Genomic DNA, 17,732 nt, shown 5'->3' on the forward strand with positions numbered 1-17,732 from the left:
AGAATCACAGACCATAGCCCATGTGTTGCCAACCAGTTTCTCAGCAACCCTCTACAACAATCTGAATAAATCAGATTATCACAGCTATTGGGCTTGTAGACCATTCTCAACACACAGTACTGGGAGTGTTGCTGGTACTTTCACATGCATCAAAATTACTTCTGGGTTGAGACTGCTCTGTGGTCCAAAAATATCTAGCAGTCAGAAACTGACCACTTGAACTGTGCACACCATCAAGTGAGCAGCAATCTCTAACTATGGTAGTTATTGCTGGTGTTTTTATTACTGATTGCAAAACTTCTTTTGGCTTCCTTAGAATCCCATCTATCTATAAGGAAAGGGTTAAAGACTCAAATAATATTTCATCACATGTGAAATACATGCAGCCAACAGCAGTTCTATGATTCGAAAATGACCAGTGATAAAGAGGATTGCTAACAGACATTGTGCATGGCAGTACATAGGCTGTAATCTCTAAGGCTAGTAAGATAATAAAAAATGAATGTTTCTAATACAGTTGGTGGTGAATGCACAAGGCTGGTAAACTTGGATAGCCATCAGATCCATATTGTGCTGTTCAGATTTCTCACCTTTGTTCTTACCTATGCCAAAACATATACCTACCTGGGATGTTTACAGTCTGAAGCCTATCAGAGTGACCGATGAAACATTCTGCACTAAAGGGCTTTCTCAGCGATGCTGTAGCATTGAGAGGGAACATGTTGTTTATATGGACAACTTTTCCATCTCTGCTGAGTTGTTCATGAATTTGTAGAGAAAAAGTGCATGGAGTAGCTTGTTAGTGGCTATACTGGCTGTCACTGTAGAAAATGTGTCTTAAAAGTCTTTGGCGGTTAATAGGTTAAAGTAATCCAAATTTAATGGAAAATAATCAGATTACCTTACTTTAATATACTGTGCAGTTAAACTGCATAAAATAATATTCAGTTTTTTTCTGACCTACTCTGGAAATCAGTTAGAAGTCCAAGAGACCCTGCAAGATTTGAAACATGCTTTAATTCTGTAATTAGTTTAAGACTATCCAGTCCTGCCTTTTGACATATCTGCTGGCTTTTTAAAAGTGGAAAATAACACAGAAGCAGGGTTGGAAAAAGACTGTCTAAACCCAATTTCATTACTTTAGTCTACTTTCTCACACTTTAGCTAGAAACAGTATCTAGTTCCATGCTCTGTTGCTATCGTAGATCACTGCAGTACTGAAAAGTTCCATCTGTCTGAGTTAAATAGTTTTAGGCTTAAAATGATAAATTTGCCCCTTAAAATTAAGGCTTGCCTTTTGACATATCTGCTGACTTTTTAAAAGTGAAAATTAACAGGGAAGCAGAATAGCAGAGTCATGAAAAATGAGTTATGACAAATATCACAACAGGCGTTTCCAATAATTGACCTCATGTCTGTGCTGTTAAAAGACATAATATTAATACATTGTACCATACATGGAATACTATTGCACCATAGAGGGAAAGCTATTAGGAGCATGAACTCTGGGTTGAATATGAACACCAGCATAATCAAATATATGCTTCATTTAAGCAGGACAATATAGTCACAAAGAGGCCAAAGGAAAGGAATTGTCTTGGGGCTATCCTCTCAGGAAAGCTGCACTGAGAAGGAATTAGGCCATGGTTAAGCATTTGGCATTTGTGGGGAATATAACAGCCTGTGGCTCTAGAAATGAAGTGACTGTCCGTTGTACCTGATCAGTGCCTTAGTGGAATGAATGATTAAAAACGAAACAAAGACCAGCCCAGAAATACCACTGTTTCTATTTTTTGAACAAGCAATTGCCTACATTGCACACAAAATTAATTCTGTTCTCTTAACTCAGTGATTAAAGTCTTTCAGAGGCTCCCTGTTAGGAGTGGAGACGGGCAAATGAAAAAGAAGTCTTGAAAGCATTTTGGCTGTATTCCAAATGTGTACTGAGCGTTTATGTTCTTAATACATTACATTTTCTTAATACATTGCTACTTGAGATTTAAGATGGCATCTCTGTGCTATAGCTATTCTTGAATCAAGGATGAGTCATAAATCAGTACTGTCAAAAGATTTAAGATGAGGAACTTTAAAAAAAAGTTTAGAGCTGAAAAGAACCAAGCAACTGTAAAGAATAAGACTAAATGCCGTGTTTTTCTTGTCTGCCTTCATAGTTTACAGCCTTTAGCAGATGCTGTTGACTGCTTTATTGTCTCCATTGATGTATTCCTTGTGCTAGGTCACCTAGGTCAGAGTCCAAACATACCGCCTAACTAAAGTTTTGTCAGAGTCTGGAGCCAGTGAAGGAAAATAAACACAAAATACAATTTTTTTTAAGGGTAAGTCTGGAGAATCAACTTTCAAGTGTTGCTTGAAGAGCCGTAACTTTGAAAAATGTTTCAACCGTACAGAAGGGTGGTGGAAGTGCATACATTGCAAAATACAAAGAAGAGTTTTAAGGTTTCCCTTCAACATCCAGCATTGCACTCATATATGACTTGCAGATGAAGACATTTGTGACTATTTTCATAATCCTGATCTCTGACATACATGGAATGCACATTTAATGTTTTTACATCTTTGTGCCATTTTAGTCGTAGCTATCTCCAGATTGGATCTCCACTCCAGTACCTGACATTTGCACATTGGAGGTGCTCAGATCAAACACTCCTGCCACATCGTGTTCCATGATTACAGGCAGCCGAGTGCAGTGCTGTACCTCAACACATCTTGAGGAGATTAGTATTATTCTAGCTGTCCATTTACCTGACAAAATGCCACATCAGAGAGCAAAGCTTTACCTTCATTTGGTGTGTGCAGTAAATCTCGTGTTAACCAGCTGCACTGACCTGCACTGACTTTTACACACAAGCCTGCCTTAAATCCCCACTTCACATCTCTGGGGTTTATCTGGACGGTTTATACTGGCATAAAGCCTGGCTGACAACAGCAGATTGGATTTGTGGGACTTCCTGTAAAGCCCATCGGCATCCAGTATGAGTGTTTATGTGGGCAAGCAGAAATACAAGCCCTGCTATGCCTGTGTGTGGAATATGCAGAGATTATTTGATTATGCATATATTTCCTATTAATTTATTCAGAAGCTTCATCAGGCACGAATGACTGTGACCGAGTTCTAGAGTAATACAAGCGTCCAAATAGAAAGCCCAGAGGCATATTTAAAAAGAACATTCCCAGGAATATTGCTATATATATATTTTAAGTACATAAGACTGTGATTATTCCCATAACACAGTGATCATGCTGTCTCTCTCCCACAAAGCCTGTGAACACTGAGCTCTTTCTGGATTGCTTTTCTCTCCTGACCTGGAAACTGCGGTCCAATTAGATTAACCTGTTGACTGGACACTTGTTTGTATAATTTCATTTATCGCAGACCTCAAACCTGAAAATGCATTAAATGCGCCGCCCCAGGGCAATAATGACTGATACTGTACTCAAAGCCTGTACTCAACCACATGCAAACCTAATGAATATCCACAGTGTTAGGTTTCTAATAATGCTCAGCTTAGTTACATGACTTAATACATTAATACAGATAAAACAAAGACATGCACAAAAAACTGCCCTTACATTTCCTGAATGCACCAAGCAAGTGTCAAGTGCCATAACTTGATCCTATGAATCCAATAACTGTCACGGTACGGCCCCTCCCCCCTCAAGTCTGTGTGTGTGTGTGTGTGTGTGTGTGTGTGTGTGTGTGTGTGTGTGCGCGTCTGTATTGCCACGCCCCCTCTTGTCGTTCACCTGATCCCTGTTGTGTGTAATTGTCATGCGTGTATTTAAGTCTTGTGTCACATTGTCAAAGTTGTCGGTGTTTGATCCAAGTAGTCTGTGCTAATACGTGTATGTTTCATGTGTAAATAAAACGTGGTGATGCTCGATGTGCTTAACCTGCTTAACCCTTGACCATCACAATAACACAATTCTATGCGTATTATTTATTTATTTGCTTGTTTGTTTGTTTATATGTGGGGTTTTTTTCTGTTAATGTCCTCAAAGAAGTGAATTTCTAGAACACAGTCACCTCTAGGCTTGTATAAACAGGGTTGGGTAGTAATCAGGATATTAAAAGGGTAACTGTATTTCATTACACTTTATTATTTTGAATGCATGATTACTAGGGTTATGTTTAAAGCGTAGCATGGATCATGTACTCCTTTCTCTTTTTCTTTTTTTTACAAAAATTTTATAATTTTTTTTTACAAAAATTATTCTTTCTAAAAATTCCTTTTTGTTTAATTGAGTGGACAGTTCCTGCCTTTCTTGCACTGCAACAGCAGTTAAAGGTTGCACGACCGATCTCAGATGTTCCTGGGATCTGCTAGAGCTTCTCCTGGTTTGGGGGTAGCAGCCTCTAGTGCTCACCCTCCACATCTTTCCCAGCTCTTCTTTCAGCCCTTGGTATTTGTCAAGCTTTTTGTGTTCCTTGGTCCTGATGTTGCAATCACATGGGATTTTGGTACATCTATCACTTCAGCCTTCTGCTCTTTGTCCATCACTACTATGCCCGGTTGATTATCCATTACCATTTTGTCCGGCTAGATCTGGAAGACCAGTAGAATCTTAGCGTGGTCATTCTCCACCACCTTTCAGGGTGTGTCCCACTTTGACCTCAGAACTTCCAGCCCGTACCTGGCACAGATGTTTTGTGTACACTATGCCAGCCATTTGGCTCTGGTGGTCTATGTATACTCTGCATGCTAGTATCTTGCATCCCGCTGTTATGTTACGGATTGTCTTGGGGCATCTTTGCACAGCCTGCATCTGGGATCCTGCCTGGTGTGATAATCAGAGCTGTTCATCTTTGCTCGTCTCCAAGGCCTCAGGTATGGACAGCGTGTTTGACTTCTCAGGTCCAGACTTCATCACACACATTTGTGTGATACCTCGTCATTTCTTGTTTCCGCTTGCTGATGTTGGAACACTGATATATAAAATTTAGATGTTCTATATTTGGCCTCGGGAACATCCCTCTTCCATGTAGAGCAGTAGTCTGCTAACAGACTACCTTTCCTTGGTACCACTTTTCCATACTATACATATTGTCAGGCCAAACAAAAATTATTGTGTGATAGAAAAATTCTGAGAACGTACTTGGATTCAGTGTACAAAAATACATAATAAACAGGCGGATGATCATCGCCTTGTTTGCTCAGGGGTTCTAAAAAAGCGGCAAATCAAAGCCCTCCTCAATCACACCTGTGAATTCTATCCATCAGTTTCTCTGTCCTTTGATTAACATTTATGAAACAAGCCTTTATTAAGCAATTATTCTAATATTGTACCACGTAGGTTTTCCCTTACATATTTTATCATAATCATTGTTGGCAAGACCACCATTACGAAAGGGATTTGATGTTCTTCTGATAAGTCTGCTTTTTGCAGGCCACTTAAGTATGCCCAAGTATTAGAAGATACATTTTTCAGATGACCATGTGTTCATTTCCAAATGTTAAAATTGTAAAAAAAAAAATATAGAGAGCAACTCTTGGCAGTGGATGCACTAGGAGGTATTGAACATCTTCCAAAGATTGGGCTGACAGCTTGTGTTGAAATATATGGAACGATTATGCACCATATGGTGCTATTCTCAACGCATTATCACTGAGCTATGCAGCTGTTCATTGGCACGATACCTCTGAAGCAAGCCAGTCATTTTCTGATTAGGGAAAATATGCATAATTATGCAACCAGCTTTATTTAACTTTCAGTAACATCATCTAGAACAACTGTTCACTCATGTATCATCTTTGCACGACACAGTGTATTGTCATTTGGGAAAGGAAAGATACATAAGAAAAGTTACATAAAAGATTTACTGATACTGAAATCTGAAATTTGGATTAATTACCAAATGCCTTACACGGTTTGTCTCTAGTTTACAAAGAGGTGCAAATATGCACAAATTGTTCAGTAACAAATCCTTTACAGTAGTTCAGCATATTTGCTTTGAGGTGGCAGAGTTGCTCCTATTCCTTGACTATATGAACATTATCGACGCAGTGTGCTAAAGATCCTTTTTCGTGCTAATGGAAGGAAAATGCATCGTAGCACCTCGCTAATCCTTCGAGACAACATCCTCCTCCACCCTCTGTGGAGCACGCCTGGGAAGAGGTCCTCTGTCATCTGACTGTCAGATGGAGCACCGTACAGCATCCTAAACAATTTGAGAGTATCTGCGAACCAGGACAATGGTTCCTCCACTTTGAGAATTGCGCTATTGACCAGGGAGGAATGCAGACGGGCAGATTTATCATTTCATTATTGAGAAGTCTGATGCCACAACATCTGGAGCCACCCCTGGCAAACGCCAGAGACGGGCACAACTGAAATGTTAGAGGATGACTGTCGTATTCTGTCAAAGTCAAAGATAATGAACGAGCACCGTTTACTACTGCCAAGAGAAGAATAGAGTTTAGAGTACAGGGATGCTTCTCAGTGCCAGTGTTCTGCAGTGGCTCCAGAGCAGCCAAACGATGGAGACAGATGAATCATGTTCAGTTCATGCAACACTAATTTTAAAAGCACCATTTACCTGAGGTTTGTTTATTCGCTTAATCAGCTAGAGCTGGAACATTCCCCGAGGGTCACATTTAAACCCATTAGGAAATACTATGGTCATTTACTTTGAACCAGATTAGTGAGATTGATTTTTTTTTACCTATGTGTTTGGAATTTGTTGCTGTGAAAGCAAAACGCCAGATTCTCTAAAGCATCAGAGTGTGAAGATTGCCTTAACGACTGGAGAGGTTATTCATAATGATAGATGGCCTGCTAAGGGCTTTAGCTTGTCAACACTTTGGAGAAGCTTGCTTTCACGTCAATAGTAGCAGTCTTCTTAGACTTCTTGATTAGTCAGAGCACTAGCTCATCAGACTAGCCTCTACTTCACTTCAGGCCCTGCAGAATAAGATGCTGGCGGCAATATCAGATGGCAAAGATTAGTGAGCATGCAGGCCATTCCTTTGAGAACTTTAAATCTAACTTAATTGGAAGAGACAGGGGACGAGATATGCCTCCAGCAATGTTGTGCGGTACCTGCACAACACTTCACTGCAGTAAATTCAGTAGTCGTAAAGGTTTGCTGTGCCTACAGTGATTGCTTTGATGGGAGACTTAATACTGCAAGGTCTGTCATAATTTTGTTATAAATACAAGGGTTTGTCAGTATCCCAGTTGTGCTTAATAAAGTAAGCACATTCAAATTTGTTAATGAAAATCTTGTATCATTTTTGATCCAAATCTCTGATCATGCATATGGATATTTATCAAATGAAAATCTTTTACATGCTTTAATAAAGCGACAAAGTTCCAATTTTACAATGAAGATCACCTTGTGGTTTTGAAACTGAGAATACCTACGTCTATAGCCTTACCTTCACATAAGACTTTTATTAGCTTATGCACTCATAAACATATTCCAAAAATCGTCAGGCACTCGCTGTTCTGCTAATGGAGCAGCTTCCGTGTTTCTAGAGCGAGCCGAGGACTGCCGGGTTCTCCGGGGCCCGCTGTGTTGCCCATGCTCCTCTCAGAGACTTCTCAGGGTGACGACATAGCATACGTGGAGCTCTCCGAGGGTGTAGCGGCTGCTGGCGGATGGCCAGAGCAAGGATGGGCAGCCTGAGTGCCTCACCTGCTTTCTGGGGAAAGCAGGCCACAGTGGCACAGGTGGGGCCCGACACTGCGGAGCCATTCTGCGGGGGGGATGGCTGCGTCGAGTTCCCGGACAAAGCCATCCGGCGGGCGCAGGTGCGTCTCCTGGTGTACACGAAGTCGGTAGCCTTTTCTTTCTCTTCCCCTTCTCTCGCTCTGCTTATCCTTTTCCCCACATTTTCATCCCTTCTCCCTCTCTCTCTCTGTAGGCAAGCCCAGTCAAGCCTGTGCCCGTGGGGGTAAAGCCTAGGCAACAGTGCTTCCATGATCAGTGCCCCCACATGGACGTAGGCACTCAGGTCCAGGTGGCTGGTCAGGTGCTGTAGCTGGGAGTGGGGCACTCAAATAGGTGAGTGAGTTACACTGTTACCTAGGAGCCACAAGGAAATGTTTTTCTCTGCAGCTCATAACAATCCCACGGCAGGACATTTAGCGCAGGATAAAACACTAATCCACTTAAAGGCTCGCTTCTATTAGCCGGGCGTTTGAGGTACCTCATGCCACGAATGTCATCTCGTTAATCCCACCGGTACTGTTACACCCCCTTCCTCTTACTGATATCACATTTGAAAAATGAGGCTTAGGCTTTGTCGGGCCCTTGGAGCGAAGTGCACGGAGGTATCGCAGTACTGCTCCACGACATCTCAGCTCACAATGTCATAGAGGCAGTCTTCTGTGTGGTCTACCAAAAGGTATTCTGACTGATGTAGACACTGATTTCATGTCCCACACTGTGCATGAACGTTACAAATAATTAGGGATTAAATTGATTCAAACCCGTGTCTTTCACCTGGTCAAATAGTTCAATCAAACACTTAAAAACATGATTCAGAAGTTTGTACATGAAGACACTAGGGGTTGGGAAAATTGACAGGATGTCCTACTGGTCCCATGACTCTCCATATCGTTCCCCAGGAATCCTTGCATCCTTGCAAAGGCGAGCAGAACTTCACTGCCCTACAAAGCAAACAATAGCATCACTCGCACTGTCTGCCTGCATCACCGCCTGCTCCAGACTGCAAAACCCTGAGGAGGAGATGACAGCAGCCCAACGCATCACTGGGGTTGAACTACCATCCCTCCCGGAGTTGTACACCAAACGCTGTCTTGGAGAGACCCTGCCCACCCAAGCCATGGTATGTTCTTACTACTGCTGTCTGGCAGACGCTTCAGAAGCACACAGACCAGGACCAGCTGGCTCAGGGAGTGTCAGGGAGGCCATCAGACTGCTGAACAGACCTGTATTCTCACACACCGCCCTTACATGAACATTCCCTGTCTCTCCACCATTACGGTGCACTTTATAAGCAGCGTCATGTAAAATAGTGCAGACAGTAATATAATATCTCATGACACTACTACTGCCACCCCACCCATTCTGAATTGTGTCACATACAGCATCAAGTCAAGTAAAATTGATTTATATGGCGCTTTTTACAACAGCTGTTGTCACAAAGCAGCTTTGCACGTGTCCGAGTCCAAGACCCCAGTGAGCAAGCCAAGGGCGACAGTGGCGAGGAAACACTCCCTGTCTATCCATGGTTTGCTTTGCAGTGATGCACAGTATGTATGTGTGCAAGATGTGCATTTAAATATATGTATGTACATAGTATATTCACTGATGTATATTTTGCATTAATACTGCCAGACTGTAAAGAGTAAGCGCTTTAGCTTTTCACGCTTATTTCTGTGGAAGTGCAATATTACAATAAAACTGATTTGATTTGAGTATGACCCCACCACAGTGGCTTGCCGGTTCCTCCTGTCTGTGTGCCACCCACGGGTCTGGGAGGCTTGCGTGCCCAGAATCCTCTGGGATTGTGGAGGCACGGCATGTCACTGATCCAGTCACTGTTATTCATGCTTATGTCACTATGCATTCCAGTTTTTATGACAAGGATCTTGAAATGCATCACATTTAATGATGTAGAGATTTCTCAGAGTTGCATAGCCACAATTATGTCTGGCTTTGAGAAGTTTGTATATGCAGACTCATAACAACCAGGCTAAGTGCTCTCAGAATGCTTCAGACAGGAGTTCATTTCATCCAGAAAATATGGATACAAGAAGTGCACAGTGCGAGCACTGTGTTGAGTTCTTATTCTTATTCTTATTCTGAGTACATGGCAGATTGGATGTTTATAGGCTTTCTGTGTTACACTTCTGATTGATTTTCATTGTGTGACTCAGGTACGCTGGGGTCAGTTCTGAATCATTGGCTAAAGGAGGTGTTTCAACAGTCTACACTGGCAATGAGGACTCTGAGAGCAACTCAATTTTATGGTTTCCAGCTCTGCCTGATCAAAAACCCTTATTAGGTGACAATGCCGTGTTTGCAGCTCCTTATAAACTTGAGAAAATATATGCAAAAAAAATCTTTATTGGTGTTAAAACATTAATATGGAAAACAGGTAAAACAACATGTCAGTAGTGGTCAGTATGTGCATGACATAAAGACTGCGGTCAGTGTTTCCTTTGTGTTGCTAATGTCTCCTGTTTGATTTGTAAGAAGGCTGTGTGCAGTCTGTGACCCTGGCTCCACTCTAACGACGCTGCTGTAATTTAGCTCACCCAGTTGGCAGTTCATTCTCGCCTTTTCTCCCGTTTTGTCTGCCTTGTGTTCCCACATTTTTGACTCCTATATGAGTAATGCTTGCCCTGTATTTCTCTTTTACAACCAGCGCCACTGTTCCAGTCTCTATTTGTTATTTTTCCAGCTCATGGGGAGCGGTTTATCATCGGCCGTCGTCTTTCCAGTTTAGGCAGCCTCTTCCAGCCGGATGTATCTATTAATATCTATCCTCACTTACATGTTTTTGGAACTTTTTCAAAAAAAGGTTTTCTTCTTTCTTGATGTTGAAGTCTTCAGTAGTTACAGCTGATTCATTTCACATGTCTTGTATACATTTACATTCGTTTTACATAGATATATTTTATCCAAATTAAACTGCAACATTTCCTCTGATCAGGTCCATAGTTTTATTTTTATGTTTACATGGCTATTGGTCCCGTGTTCCCCAAACACATACAGATAATCCTATAGTTCAAGTCCTGTTGAGGTAATAGGTTCATTTATGCTTCCTAGGCCAAAGAGCTTAGCCCCTAGATCAATAGATCAATAGACCAATAAATTAAGCTCACTTATCTGTGTAACAAAAAGTTCCTGCAAATATGTTTACAACAATTATTACGTCAATGACACGTAGTACTTCTGTGATGATAAGTATAAAACCGAAGAGTATGACCATATTTGTGACTGTAAGCATGCAAATATCCAAACATCCTTACCCAAGTATTGCTTTTAATTAAATTTGTGAACATAATATCAACAAAAGCAGCTTTGAAGAATTATACTTTATAAACACATTGCAGGATGTTTTCTATGCATCTGCTGTGATCACTTCAAAATAACAAGCAAAGTCTTAATCATAACCACTGACAGTATCCTGACCATATGCAGATTTTCATAACCAGCTCTTTAAAACTCAGTCTTGCCTGCAACCTCCTTGGCTCATTTTGGTCTCAGCATGCTGCGTAGAATGAAACCAGCTGGAGCCTCCCTTTGGCAGGAGTAAGGGTTTTCCATACCTCCAAGCTGAACATGGTGCTAGACCAAGTGTGACCCTTCCTTCAGCTCCATAAATAAGCTCCAGATATCCTCAGAATGTCCCTCTGATCTGGGAGAGCTTACTGAGGACTGGCACGCTTGGCTTTGAACTCGCTGGCATGACACATTGAGTTGCATTTGCAAAAAGTCAGCAATCACTCAAACAGGTTTAAAACATTTATCTCTCTTGTGACAGTGTGTAGCATAATGTCTTTCAGTTCTATTCACATTTAATGAGGATCTCGTGCGTCACTGAGCAACCCTTCCTTTTTAGTGCTACTGCTGGGTTTCTGCAGTCAGCAGTTTTAAAAGTTATGATTTCACTATTATTACTAAAAGAATTCCTATCTGGTGGTATGGTCCCTATAAACAATGCACAGGGACAACCAAAACTTGAATAAACGAAACTCATAAGGTAATCCGACAGTATTTGGATAATGAGGAATGGATGGCATTCTATTAACTACATCATCATTAAAGGCGTGTTGTAAATTATATTTGTGTTTTGACACAGACCCTGCTTCATTCATCTTTTAGTAATGATCCAAATGGAGTCAAGTCCTATCTGTTTGCTGTCACAGAGTCAGGTGCCTGTTTAGCTCTGCCGTACGCAGAATAAGGCCTGCAAGCCTGTATATTCATAGATCTTAATGTGGCATTGCCAAAAAAACTGAGGTGGGGACAAAAAAAGCCTCCTCTACTACTCAGCTGATGCTGACATCCGATTTTTTGTCTCAGTCTCAAACACTATCGTGGCTGTCCAATCCAAGGATCTCACGACTTCACAGATGCACATTCATGCTGTCTAATCCAAGGATATTTGTTTAATGTTGTCAGCCTCATCTACACCAATAGCACTGATATCACCTTTGGAAAACCACTTTAATGCCCTTTGGGAATATAACGCTGTCCGAGTGCCACCAGGTCGAGGAGAAGGATGCACAGACTCCCGTGATGTGGGCATGCGTTTATTAACACAAAATGAAAAACAATGGCACTCACAAATAACATAAATGGTGATCTCGGATAACATACTCCAAGAAGTGAACATGAAGATACATACGGTTCTCATAGACAATGTGAACAAACACGTGCACACTTCTAACGGGGTTTAAATACACAAACAAAACACTAACCCGGTGCAGGTGTGTGCAGGCATGGTTACCAATACACAAACAAGACCCTCCTACTGCACGTGGCAGGCCAACCCACATGACAGGGGATTATTTACTATAATCGTTACTTAAAACATGTAAAGAGTGTGCTGTTTTTTTGTTTGTTTGTTTTTTTAAATAAATGCATCACCTTTTGGTTATTTTAAACAAAATTTAAAACAGGTCAACAGTCATAAGGCATATATCTCAAGCCATATCAATTAGCAGAGGTGAGGTGTTCAGTTCAGTTTAGTTCACGTAGCGTGTTTTGCAGTACTGACAGTTACACAGCAACCTTGAAGAAGACACGTATACACTCATAATGAAAGTGGAGGTCAGCCAAGTCATTTCTGTGTTTTCCATGAGGTCACGGTTGAGAGTCTTGTTTGAACTATCTTGACACAGAGAATTTCTCGCCTTGAACCTTTAAATTTATAAAAGCAAAAGCCACGTTTTACCCACAGCTAGGCCAGACTTGTAGAGCTGTCAGCAGTGAGTTTTAGTGATATGCACTTTTATAAATTCCACAGTTTAAATAAAGATTTGGTTATCTTAGCTCAGAGCTTAGTAGACAGGCCTACAACGTTCGACTAAAAACTTGAAAGGAGCAATACAAATAACTCCTGCAGTAACAAGTCTGCAGGGCAAATACATTCAGTGTGAACGTGGGGTGAATGAGCATTCAACAAAACTCAACAGACTAACCATGACTCGTGCTATCCTTCTGCTAAACAAGAAACACCCTACAACTCGTTTTTGATTTAAAAGGTGAAGAACATGTTCATTTCTTATCTTTCTCAGACCTGTGGCAGTCCCTTAGCTACACCCAGTTGGGGTCCTAGGTCGTGCTGCGAAGCAAAGTAAACTGGTATTATTCAGTTATTTTTGTGCAAAGGGCTTTGAATCAGGGGGCAAGATATCTCTGGGTTTATTGCTGCTTTTTCATTATTAGTCTTTTGTTTACTATGTGGTGGTCCCCAAAGCACACTCATCTGATAACGTGGATAACATGATTATTATGAATGAAAAACGTTATGTTTTAAACTGCTCGGAGGGGGGAAAAATGAGGCATAAGACACAAGGTCAGGGTGAATGGGATCTGATCCACCCTGCACAGACAAGCATAGTCTTCGTCTCTTTCAAGGATTTCATTCAGGGAGTGTTGTCGATGACACTTCGGATGACCTCAGTGTATGAAAGCTGCTTTATAAATAAATTGCCTTGGCTTGCTATATTTCTGTCCAAGTTTTTTAATCCAAGGTTTGACAAATACAAATGTGAGTCTTATAGCCAAGGCAAAGGTCTAGAGGACAATACTACAATATTATGATCTTTAGTATGAACAAATGGTCACAATGCCCCTGTTATTTCTTATTATGAGTCAGGTTCAAAGGCAAGGAGGACAACCGTATCAGGGATGCTGTGAGGACATCACTCTCTAGACCGGACCTCTGTCAAAAGGGCAAGAAAAACCCACAGAAACATCAGACCAACAAGCAGAGGGGGAAACGGGGTAGCTTGGACAGTTACCTGCCTCTGTGTGTCTGGAGTACCTGAGGAACTTTAAACATCATGTGTGTATTGTGTTGGTATTTCAGACCCAGCAACACACTAAGATCCAAATGATCTTACACCAAAACACAAGTGGACCAGTGTATTAGGCAATGCATTGCACTTAGGAGTGCAAAAACTTGGACATTGGTGAGACCTGAGACCAAACAACTACTTAATCTGCAATCCAACATCGTGCAACATAACTTTCCTTGTTAATACTTGGCAGTTTACTTACAACTAAAAGTCAAGGGATCCTCAGAGGACAAGACTGTACACATCTTGGTTAACAAAAGCACATGGTTGGAAAGGAGAGGGAAAAACCATCTGTGTCAAGTTGGAACAGCCATCCTGGACGTGTGTGTGTTTGCACAGCACCACTTATCATCTACACGCAATGCCATCCTGTCATCCTGCCCACAGACATAACATCTTTAGCCCAGCAGATTCATGTCTAGACTCCCAGTGAGTTAGGCTAGTTAGGCCTGATACCAGACTGTTTAATGAAAAATAATATCAAGAAAACTAAGGAAAACATGAACATTCACTAAGTATTGAAAGAAGTGAAAATGTGAAAAGAATTAATTGTTCAGTGAGCACCCAGAGCTACATTAATCAATGTATCAAATTTACCAGGCCTGCTTTAAACTGGACTTCTGGGGGTCTGTGACAGCCATAGCTATATTTGTTTCAGTCAAATCAATTCATTATGTGAGGCAGGAAGACAGATGGAGGAATTGTGTGTGCTCAGTCTCAGATGTGAACCAAGCTCCCATGGGTGGCACAAAACTCTACCTGGAAAGAACCCTCGTCCCTCATCCTGCACCAATGCTGTGGCAGACTAACATAGACACCCTTCTCCTGCTATTACAGCCTTACCCCTACTGGCTTGATAGCATTCATATAATGGAAGACTGTTTCCTTTTATGTGACAGCACATCATAATTCACTCTGAGGTTGGAAAGATGAATGGCAAATGCTAATTACAGGAACGCTTCCATTAAAAAAAAATCCAAAAAAACCCCAACAACCCCTAACCAGCTCTCCCTGCTGTTTATGAGTAATCACGGATTTATCAGATATCCACAGAGACTGGGAAGTAATCCAAGCAGCCATTTGATGCTTTTACAGATGGCTGGAGAACATTATTATGAGATACGGATGATAAAATGAAAGCAGCTTAAGCACACGGCAGTTTCATGTGCGCAAAAATCAAGCCTCTTAGAGGGATTTCTCAAGAGAATGTGACAGGAAACGATCGAATCATGTGATATCTAACAGAATAGATGTATCTTTTGTTCAGCTGCATTTCCCAAGCAGCACTCACAGAGAAAAGCCTTAAAATATTTCCTTAGCCCCACAAAATAAAGACCTCAGGACGACTGTCTTCACAGCATGGTTTACTGGTCCTGTACAACCAGCCTTTTGCCCAGCTCACATCTGCATCCATAAAAGGCTATAATGTGCCCCTTTGGTGACTGATAACAGGTAGTCTGCCTTGTGGACACAATCTTGCTCGACAGCAGAATGCCGGTTGAAGGCCTAATGGAGATACAGTTGTACCAATTGTCTGTTATTCTGTTTATGATCACAGAGAAAACCACAGAGAACTGTGTGGCACATCACTGTTAAACATCCTGATTGCAACCCGGGGCATCATGAGCTGTACAACATTACCCCCAGACAATGATCTCTGACAGAAAACTATAATCATCTGCTTGTCATTAGCTTCCTTTGCCAGTTCATTAGATGAGATGGCACTAAGTGAACGGGAGTTTTAATACCCTTTCCATTTTTAACTTTAATAAAAACACAGATGTAAAAATTCCAGAAAGTGAGGCAGAGAAAGGAAACTAGACTTTAAAATGGTGCTGCCCTCTTGACTTACAACTGTAGTTTGTTGAAATGATTACAAATGTCTAACGCCAAAAGGGATTGTGTCAGTGTTTCACTACTCAGTATTGCATTTGGTAGACAGTACAAACAAACAGACTATGGTTAAAAAGATCACAGAAATAAAGCAAACACCAATAAACTCTTGAACCACCTAGTCCACAGGAAACATTAGATTACTGGAACAAAATCAGACAACTAGCAGAACAACATTTTAACCAATGATGCAGGTGTACTTTTAGTGGATTTGTTTATCTGTATTTCAATCCACTAAAGTTTTTCACTTGATCTAACATTACATTTAAGACTGACGTCCTGTTACATCTCACAGAAGAAACCACTGATCAAGCTGCTACTTACCCGTCCTGGTCCTGGAGTACCTTTGCTCTGTACACTTTAGTGATGTCTTTGCTACCAACAAACCTATTTTAATCCATCAGATAGTAACCAATCGCTTCTTAGCTGCAGAGCACAGAAATCATTCAAATTTGCAGTCAACAGATACATCTGGGCCAGATTTTGGATCAATGGACTAGGCTGGAACTGCACATATACTATATATGCAAATTCAAAATACAGGGAGTGGTTGGTCTCTTTTACAGTCAAATCTGAACACTATGAAATTTGTTTCACATTTGTTTAATTTGACAGATTTCAAATGGATAATGGACATCTCTAGACAAAAAGGAATAAACAACTATATAAAAAGGAACAAAACCAAAAACAAAGGAAGACTTTAACACACTTGCCCAAACAAGCACTAAATCTGACAAAAATAGATCAACCAATGACATAGCTGTGAAGAAACATATTAGCCATTGTTTTCTTGTCATCAACAGTAATTTTAACTGATTGTTAACATACTGTTCAAGTCTTCAGCTGTTTTGCTCCCAACATACGAATGGGTACAATGTGGTCCATTACCCACCTGCACAAATTGCTTCTGACATACTGGGCAGCTACAGGGTTCTTCTCCCGTGTGGATTCTGACATACTGGGCAGCTACGGGGTTCTTCAGTTGTGTGGATTGTCTTCTGCTCCTCCATGTGGCCTGTTTCACCAAAGCCCTTCCTGCAGTATTTGCAGCACTATGGGAAGCGGACACCCTTGTGTGAGCGTTTAGGTGCTTCTCAAGAGTCTGGGCACGTTTGAAACACCTGCCCCAAACATCACTGACATTATTTCTTGTAAGTGATTAGCCATGTGTTTCTCTAGTCACAAGTACTTTTTGATTTATTTTTTTTTAAATAGGTAATTTTATATATAATGGCAACAAATGACATTTTAAGTTTTATGACAAAACGTGCAAACAAGCTGGCCTGAGAGGTGTGTAGCGGGATATGACTCAGTGCGTCTCTGGTGCTGCTTTTGATGAGTACAGTGTCATGAGTGTGTCTGTCCAGCGGTGCAAAGAGGGGATACAGCAAGGCATGGCATGGTGTTTATTCATTCGTATGCATACAAAATGACGCCTTTTCATATTGTGGAACTACAAATATGGCGGTCTTTTTCCTGCAGCGTAGTAATGACGTAAAAACAGAGTCGCACCGTATTGTCGGGCAGGAGGATCTGGACTCATTTATTACTTGATATCTTACCCCATCTAGCGGTCATTAGTGGTTAGTCTTGAACTGATTTCTGTCGTGTAATATTTTAGATATAAATGTTTACATTTTCTATTACAGAACACGGCAAAGTATAGTCAACCAGTTCTAACCTTTTGAGAAAAACTTTAATTTCAAAGTAGGTGAATCTATTTATTTAGATTGAACCAATCGGATCACTGTTCATTTACATAACATCAATGCTTTGAGTGCTTTAGATATAAGGACATCATAGCGATCTTTCTG

The 17,732-nt window shown here is 41.0% G+C and overlaps 1 protein-coding gene across 1 annotated transcript in view; it reads left to right on the forward strand.

Annotated features, from left to right (window-relative positions):
- Positions 1 to 10,873, forward strand: part of LOC145653064 (bcl-2-like protein 15) — a 32,389-nt gene extending 21,516 nt beyond the window's left edge. The window contains exons 5-6 of the transcript XR_014119372.1: positions 7,887 to 8,026; positions 8,593 to 10,873. The gene's annotated coding sequence lies outside the window, so the exon portion shown is untranslated. The remainder of the gene's footprint in view (positions 1 to 7,886; positions 8,027 to 8,592) is intronic.
- Positions 10,874 to 17,732: the final 6,859 nt, after the last annotated feature.

The sequence above is a fragment of the Electrophorus electricus genome, chromosome 22, assembly GCF_041902795.1.
Source record: "Electrophorus electricus isolate QZ-2024a chromosome 22, ASM4190279v1, whole genome shotgun sequence".
NCBI classification, from domain to species: domain Eukaryota; kingdom Metazoa; phylum Chordata; class Actinopteri; order Gymnotiformes; family Gymnotidae; genus Electrophorus; species Electrophorus electricus.